This window comes from Dromiciops gliroides, chromosome 3 (genome assembly GCF_019393635.1).
Source record: "Dromiciops gliroides isolate mDroGli1 chromosome 3, mDroGli1.pri, whole genome shotgun sequence".
Classification (NCBI taxonomy): Eukaryota; Metazoa; Chordata; class Mammalia; order Microbiotheria; family Microbiotheriidae; genus Dromiciops; species Dromiciops gliroides.
Genome location: NC_057863.1, coordinates 553,877,414 through 553,887,049, shown reverse-complemented (window position 1 = coordinate 553,887,049; position 9,636 = coordinate 553,877,414).

Genomic DNA, 9,636 nt, shown 5'->3' with positions numbered 1-9,636 from the left:
CAGCACTTCTGTTCTGCAGTAGCCATAAGTTCCAGTATTCTAGTTCACCTTTTTACCATGGGAGTATGATTAGGAACTGTGAATGGGAAATGTAGCAAGGTCTTGCACCTAGTGCCAACAAAGTGTTGCCTGTAATCTCCTTCTGACCACTTATTCACCCCCCTTCTCATTTGTGGGCTGAGAGCTCCATAACTGCCACCTGCTGAGTCAGTTACTGGTTTGACTGGCACTGCCTGTGCTGTGCTCTGGGGACCCATCACCATTTTTAGTGAGACAGAACTTTCCGGGCAATTTCCTAAGCTTTCTTCAGTTGGAAAATGGTTTCATCCTGATCTTTTGTTGGTTCTCTTTCTTAAGAATTCAGTCTGAGACATTTTAAAAGTTGTTCAGAGGGGTATTTGGGAGAGTTCAGGTGAGTTCATGTTACTCTATCTTGGTGGCTCTGCTCCTGACTTCTTTTGTTTCCAGGCTGTTGCACAAACTATTCCCCACACCTGGAATACACTTTTACTTAATTTTCCCCTCTTATAATACCTAGATATTATTTTTTTGCAAACTCAGAAAAAGCACTATCATCTATATAAAACTTTTCCTGATATCACCACAATTAACATCATAATTTGTGAATTCTTCCTCACCAAAAGAGTCTTCAATATATTTAAATGTGTAAAGAAGAAACATGAGTTGAGTCTGAAGATATGTGTTCAAATTGAGCTTCTCTAACATACTGCCTGAAAGACAAAAAAAATCTCATTTCCTCAATGAATTAATTCCTCACTGATGTTTCCCTGCATTAATGAAATCATAGTTCTCAAAAATGTATCTGTCTGTGTGTGGGTTTCCAGTTTGAATTGTAAATTCCTTGAGGACAGGGAATGCTTTTTTCGTTGTTTGTTCGTTTTATTGTATTTTGGTTTTTTTGTTTGGTTGTTTTTTGTTTGTTTCATTGTTTTGTTTTGGTTTTTGTTGGTTTTGGTTTTTTGTGATGCCAAAACCCAGGAAGTAAGGAAAATAGAGAGGATTTAAACCCAGAACTTTTTACTTTACATCTAGTGTTCTTACTGCAACACATTAGCTGCCTCTTCATTGCACTATGGCTAAAACAGGGAGAAACTCCAGCTTGGATTAAATAACAATTTCTGCAAGTTGAGAACCATTCAGAGACCATCTAGAAAACCTCCTTTCATGAACATGAATAAAGTTCTATCACAAGTGACTATCCAATTTCTGTATGAATATTTACAATGATAGAAAATTTACTCACAAAGAAGCAAATATAAGAATATTTTCATAACTACATTTATATAAAATACTTTGTAGCCCTATACACTTTTAATATATTCAAAACATTACTCTGAGAAGGGTTCCATCCATTTCACTGCACTGCCAAAATGAATAATGATACATAAAAAAGATTAAGAACCTCTGTCCAAAATAGAGACCTTCCTGATATGCGTAATTTTTTGTTTTGGCCAGAAATCCTGAGGGTCTTCCCCTCTCTGTTTGATTTTTTGACTAGGTAAAAGTTCATTCTTTGCCTCATTTCTTCTGATCTACCTTTAATCACTGAATGGGCATTACCACAGACAAACTGAAACTTGGGAAAGACCTTAGCTTTAAAACATCAAGGTCTCCCACTGCATTCGGGAGCCATCTCTAGTTATCCTGATATAGATCTTGCCTTTGGACACAGATAGCTCTGGAGAAGAAAGTGAGGCTGGTAACTTTGCACAGCTCTGCCTCACATGAATCCAAGTCATGACATTCAAGTCAAGACATCATCTTCTGCTTCATGGTCCTTTTCAAGAATGAATGAAAAACAAAAAGAAAAATTGTTTCTGCCCTCACTGCCAAAACTACATCAAATTATTATTATTATTATTATTATTGTTATTATTATTGTTTCTGTTGTTATTAATTTTTTGTGGGGCAATGAGGGTTAAGTGACATGCCCAGGGTCATACAGCTAGTAAGTTTCAAGTATATGAGGCCAGATTTGAACTCAGGTCCTCCTGAATCCAGGGTCGGTGCTTTATCCACTGTGCCACCTACTTCCTCAAATTATTTACATGTCATTCTCCCCAAATTGAATATAAGTGCCTTAAGAACAGAAAGGGTTCCATTTTTACTTTTATTTGTCAGGAACTTAGCAGATTGCCTGGAAAGTAGCAGTCACCTAATTTATACTTGATAGTACAAATTTATAGTAACACTCCCAATTTTAAACTTCTTCCTCAGTTATTGACTGAACCAAAACATAGATAACTCACTACATTTCATTGTCTTTCATTTATTTTCATTTTGTGCCTATGGTATGAATGAAAAATCTTTAAGGACAAGGGAAAGATATAATTATTTTATTCTGTTCTAAACTTAGTATAATATTTTCCAAAAAGTAGCTATTTGTGAAACACACAGGGTATATGTAAAACATTAAAATTGTTAAGATGCCTTGTTTCTAGATGTTTAGATGAAACTATAAAGATCATCTCATTCAATTTGTATATTTTACAGGTGAGAAAGCTGAGTCTTTTGGTGGAAAAGTGAGTTGTCTAAGGTTGTAGGCATATAAGAATATGCTTGGGGGGCAGCTAGGTGGCGCAGTGGATAAACACCGGCCCTGGATTCAGGAGTACCCGAGTTCAAATCCAGCCTCAGACACTTAACACTTACTAGCTGTGTGACCCTGGGCAAGTCACTTAACCCCCATTGCCACACACAAAAAAACCCCAAAAACCGAAAAACAAAACAAAACATAAACAAAAAGAATATGCTTGAGCACTTCTTTGTGTGTGTGTGTGTGTGTGTGTGTGTGTGTGTGTACACATGAGTTTTGCGTAGCTATTCAAACTTATAAATAATAAACTGCTATGTCAAAATATAATTCTTAAAGAGCACAATAATTTATGCATTAAGTAGCGAGTTGGTGGAAGTGTGAAAATGAGACCCTAAGTCATTCAACCTTTGACCAATACTCTTTATACTGCATTATGTGGCTCCCTATTGCCTCATATGTTCATATTTATTAGTCATTCATTGTTATGCCTGAAGGTATTCTTCAAGTATATTTTAAAAATGTAAAGAATAAAGGAAAAAATGTATAAATACATAGATTGCCTCTAATTCAAAGGTGAGCTAAGGAACTGAACTCCCTGTTACCTTTTTGGAATGAATCAAAAGTTAACTGGAGCTAAATAATGTTGGCAGTACAAAATCCAATTTGTGGAACAAAAAGCTTTTGAATATTTCTAAGAATAGATACAATTGGGGAGCTGAAAGGTACTTAATGCATGAACCATCCTGCTTCTTATGAATCTGTTTTTTGAAATAGAAGTTTATTATTTATCAAGCTGACTACCTGTCCAACACACACACTTACATGTGTGTGCATACACACACACACCCTCATATTTAAACTCTCCCACACCCACACACCATACTCTCACATACATACACATAAATGCTCAATCCCATCTTTATATGATCATGCTCCATTTTCTGATCCATTTTTGCCTTCATTTCATCAAAATGTAAGAATATTTTTCCTTATTACAATAAGAGTGGGCAATATTCCATTTTTGAGGAGCATAGTATAATATAATCTTACTCTGAGACAAATGATTAACACATACAGCTCTTTTTTCTCAGATAATCAATTTAATTTGTTCTTTTCATAGTAGTATCTCTAATATTAACTACTTTCTGTTTACAATGGTATGTGTGCGGACCAATTTTTAATTGGGGAGTGCTGGCTAAGCGGCTAGCCACAATATTGGGGCAAGGAAGGAAACCAGCAGCCTCCCTCAAAACAGAACAAGATTTATTTTAACAAGAACGAACTTAAAAAAAAAAAAAAACACAAACAGGATCGGTAGGATCAAGGGAAAGGAAATAAAAATGGGGAAAGGGAAATTATAATACCTGAAAAATACCACCACCTAAGAATCAGATGAAAATATGTAGCAGAACACCTGTCGCTTTCCAGCTTTCACCTAGAATGCCCAACTCTCCTCCCCAAACCTAGAAACACCCCACACAGTCCCAGCCAATGGGATGGCCACTCTGACAGTCACATGACTGCCCTCACTAGGATTCCAATCATTGTAATTTTGCCAGGCCTATGTAGGCATCAGCGAGTGGTGATGATGTGAGGTGCCAGAGCCCTGGCAAGGGCTACAACCAGTGGGTGGAGCACAGCGTGGCCTGCGGAGCCCCAGGCCAGTGTGCGCTGAAGCATAAAACCCTCAAATAACAATTAATTCTTTACATATGGAATATACAGTAGACTTTCTGGCATTCTAAAGGGTCTTATCCTTTGTCTGCTTCTCTACTTTATTTCTAGGCTCAATCTTTCCAATTCATTGAATCCTTGGGTTAGAAAAAGTGCAGAGAACTGAACTATATCATTACCCTGTCATCAGAAAGGACTGTACTAAAACTACTCCCCAGAGATATTAGTCATTGAATAAATTCATAAACTGTGATATATTTGAAAGAATACTCAATATGTAGTATAGGTTAGAATTTCATCCCTTCTATTTACTAACTGTATTACTTTGGGCACATCACTTAACCTTTTACCCACCTGTAAAATTAAGGGGTTAGACTAAATGAACTCTCAGCTTCCTTCTAGTTCTCCATCCATGATCTGATGATTTTGAAGGCAGCAGAGATCTAAGCCAAATATTTATTTGACAGATGAGGAAAATGAGGGCTTCAGAGTTAAAATGACTTTTCTAACAACTCATTGAGTTCTTTTAGATATTTAACGTGGATTTAGAAGGCCTGAATATGAGTCCTGTCCTTGTCAATCATTAGAAATATGACTCCAGCACAATATTTTTTCATTATGGTTTTAGGAATACAATCCATTCCTCTTTTTCTAAATATCTGTTGTAGGACTCATATAAAAGGATAGATACACAAAAAAGCTATAAATGGTCAAAGACTGTGAGAATGAAAAGGATTTTATCAAAGCTAAAAAAAGTCATTCTAGTATCATCATTGCACCCTAAGAAAAAACATATCTAGGGTAGGATGGATCTCCAAGTAAGGTAGTAGAGGACATGACATGCTGTGACTTCTTGAGGGAAATGGAGAAGTTTAATAGACATAAGAAGGGAAGGAAGGGCAAGATAAATGGCTTCAAGTGATTGTCATTTAAACTGTCCTTATATGAATTTAACTCAACAAATAATTCATTCAATGCCTATGATGAATGGTGAAGTTCCTGAGTATAATGAATATATGAAGATAGATAGAACATAATCTGTGCCTTTAAGGAATCTCTATGTTAGTGCAAAAGAGGATAAAATAAGCAATCCATATAGAACTAAAAGGAATATGATAGTTTATCAAATCTCTCTCTCTCATTTTACATTTAGAGGAACTGAAGTATACAGAAGGGAGGAGATTTTTCCAAGGTCACAAAGGTAAAGAGTAGGAGCACCAGAACAGAAAATTAAATTCTTTTAATCCACATCCCATTTCCCTTTCTCTATGCCTCTTTTTTTTTTTTTTTTTTTTTTTTTTTTTAGTGAGGCAATTGGGGTTAAGTGACTTGCCCAGGGTCTCACAGCTAGTTAAGTGTTAAGTGTCTGAGGCCGGATTTGAACTCAGGTACTCCTGATTCCAGGGCCGGTGCTCTATCCACTGCACCATCTAGCTGCCCCTCTATGCCTCTTATATAAACAAACAAACAAACAAAAAACCTGGATTTCTGGTCAATGGATTTTAGTTCAAGTTTCATCTCTGATACTATACATGTATAATCTTTGATTTGTCACTTAAACTTTCTTGTCCTCAGTTTCTTCATGTACAAGAAAGAGGGGTGGATCATTGAAATGACCTCTGCGGTTCTCATATATCTATCTATCTATCTATCTATCTATCTATCTATCTATCTATCTATCTATCTATCTATCTATCTATCTATCTACCTATATCTGTGTATGTATGTGTATATATATATATATATATGTACATATATTTACATATATATGTGTGTATATGTATGTATGTGTATATATGTGCGTATATACATATATATATTTGCATGGCAATGAGGGTTAAGTGATTTGCCCATGGTCACACAGCTAATGAGTGTCAAATGTCTGAAGCCAGATTTGAACTCAAGTCCTCCTGAATCCAGGGCTGTTGCTTTATCCACTGAGCCACCTAGCTGCCCCTTTGAAGATTCATTTAAGCTCTTGGTTTATGAGACTATGTACATGGAGAAATCCCAGTCCCCTACCCTCCCCCACTCCCTTCCCTGGCCAGGGAAAAATCTTTTGAATTTGAAGGTTCTGGGAGATTTTTTTCTTTGCTTAGGCAATTGGGGTTAAGTGACTTGTCCAGGGTCACACAGCTAGTAAATGTCAAGTGTCTGAGGTCAGATTTGAACTCAGGTCCTCCTGACTCCAGGGTCCATGCTCTATCCACTGCACCACCTAGCTGCCCCTACATTGAGAAATCAACATTAATTTTAAAATCTTTTCTTGCTGATCACAACTCAAGGAGAGATACAAAATAAAACAAAATCTACCAAGAGACCTCAGTTTTACCACTTTTGTATTTGTACAAATGGCTGTCGCATTGAATATTCCTATGGAATTCCATGCCTAAATTTGATATCATTCATTGACCACTTAATTCCTCCAGTGAACCAGCCTCAACTTCCTACTTCCTATCTCCCTCCCCAAAAGGCGAGGTCCTTCAAGCTGATTGGTTGAGAGTGGTCTCCTGTTGATGGTAGTCTACAGACTCTGAGAACAACACCCCACTCAGGGTTGGCCAGGCATGGTCTTGATTTAATCATTCTTAAGTAGGTTCTCAGTCTGTTTCTCAGTCTCACCCAATTCAATCAATTCCATATCAATTTTTGGGTGAAGCCCCTGGGTGTGTACAAAATCCCATTATTTTATAACACTCAATCCTAATTTTTAAGCAGAGAGGTTTTGTACCTTCTTTTCCATTTGGACAATTTGATTTTTGAAGCTGTTGACTTTTTTTTTTATGACCCTCCTTCATCATTTTCATTTCTCTTTCCATTTTTTTCCCTCGACCTCTCTTACTTTTCCTTCTACCTCTCTTACTTTATCTTCAAAGTCCTTTTTGATCACTTCTATAGCCTGAGACCAATTCATATTTTTTTTTTGGAAGCTTTAGATGTGGGAGCCCTGATGTTGCTTTCTTGTTCTGAAGGTGTGCCTCCATTTTCCTTGTCCCAAAAAAACTTCCTATGGTTCAAAACTTTCTCAGTCTGCTCATCTTGCTTTTCTTTCACTTGGCTTTAACCCCTTCTTAAAGTAGGGTGCTCTTTCCAGGATGTACTGTCCCAAGCTTCAGGGGATCTAAGGTGGTACAATTTAAGGAGGGGCAGGTTCTTCACTTGCCTGACCTGTTCTATGGTCTGTAAATAACCCCAGGCCAACTTGCTAATTAACCAGCTGACAAATCTTTGTGTGCTATGGTTGTTAGCTCCACAGAGCCTGCACCCCTCTCCCAACAGGGACACTGTTACTCAAGCCTATTTTCTTCTTCCCAGCAGGGTTGAAACACCCACATTCCAACTCAATTCAAGCTGAGAACCCTGTAATCTCCCCTGGCTAACTACTTAGCTGTCTCACCAGACCATGATCTTAGTTCCAGAAGACACTGGCCCTGCTGCTGATTCAGAGGCTCAGGGAGTTTCTTTCTCTGGTTTGGCCTGACTGTTATTTGATCTGTGTCAGCATGATTGCAGGGTTGGGCTTGACTCCTACTCCAGCACAGCAGCCCCCTCCTGCAGGTCTTCTAAGCCATCTTTGGCTGGAAAATCATCTCAGCCTATACTTTTTTCTTTTTTTTTTTTTTCAGGGCAATTGAGGTTAACTGACTTGCCCAGGGTCACGCAGCTAGTAAGTGTCAAGTGTCTGAAGCCGGATTTGAACCCAGGTACTCCTGAATCCGGGGCTGGTGCTTTATCCACTGCACCACCTAACTGCCCTCAGCCTGTACTTTTGTGGGTTCTGCTGCTCTAGGAATTGTCCTATGGCATTATTTGGAGGATTTTTGGAGTGATTGTGTCATGAGTTCAGAGAACTTAGAGCCTTTCCTCCACCATCTTGGCTCTACCCCCATCAACATTGTAGTCTTTCTCCTTCCCCACATTAGTACTAAACATATTCTAAACCAATGAATATGAATGGTTATCCTGTGGTTTTGTTTGAACCAGGGTACAAGAAGGTAATTGGACTCATATTATATCCTAGAACCTAGAACTGAAAGTTCAACCCTCTCATTTTTGAAAAGAAAAAGTTGATGGTCAGTTAATAAACACATTTAGGTATCTGTTCTGTGACAGACACTCTAATCAACACTAGTAATACAAAGAAAAAGACAGTCTCTATCTTCAAAGAGCTCATTATAAAATGGGGAGAAAACAGGAAAAAAAACTATGTACAAACAAACTGTAAGCTGGATGAATTGAAGACAGTAAACAAGTGGAAGTCAGGAGAATTAAGGAGCATCAGTAAAAGCGTTTTTTCTTTTTCTTTTCTTTTTTTTTTCTTTTTTTTTTTTTGCAGGGCAATGAGAATTAAGTGACTTCTCCAGGGTCATACAGCTAGTAAATGTCAAGTGTCTGAGGCCAGATTTGAACTCAGATCCTCCTGAATACAGGGCCAGTGCTTTATCTACTGTGCCACCTAGCTGCCCCCAGGAAAGGTTTCTTGTAGAAGGGTGACCATGCTTCATGAACTATATACATTCTTTTAAATAAACCTCATCTATCATTCCTCACATCATCATCATCTTATTTTGTTAACTTATTTCAACTGGCTTACTTTCCTGAGATAAGAAGCTCATATTTGCCAAATATTTCTGTTATTTCCTGGCCAGGAAAAGTAGTCATAAATTTACTCTCTGAACCACCTTACCCACTATGCTTCTTTTATTATTAGTTTTTGGGGGTGAGGCAATGAGAGTTAAGTGACTTGCCCAGGGTCACACAGCTAGGAAGTTTCAAGTGTCTGAGGTGGGACTTGAACTCAGGTCCTCCTGAATCCAGGGCTAGTGCTTAATCCACTGTGCCACCTAGCTGCTCCATACTATGCTTCTTTTAAATCAGTCTAGCATAACATTTGCTTTCTTGGCTTTTATGACAACAGTGATATAAAATTTTAAAACTTTTTTTAAATGCAAAGACCTATAACAAATATATGAGACTAGTGAATGTTAGGTTAGGAAGCTACCTTACAGGTTTTACAGGATTATTGTTATTTATTATATGAATCTAAGATGCAAGGTGAGTTAGCTAAGATGTCTTAATCAAAGTGCTTAGTATGCACAAGACACTGTATTAAACTCTGCAGATGTGTGTGGATAGATATATAGAGAGATATGTATGTATATGTATGTGTGCATGCCCACACATTCATATGTATGAATATACATGTACAGGTCTCTGTGTGTATGTGTGTGTGTGTGTGTGTGTGTGTGTGTGTGTGTTTAGGCAAAAGGCAGTTCCCGTCCTTGAGGAGATCAAAATATAATGGGGGAGGTCCACTGAAAATTATTATACCCAAACAAGCTATTTAAAGGATAAATTGGAGGCAGTCACAGAGGGCCAAAAAAAAAATGCATGAGAATTAAAGT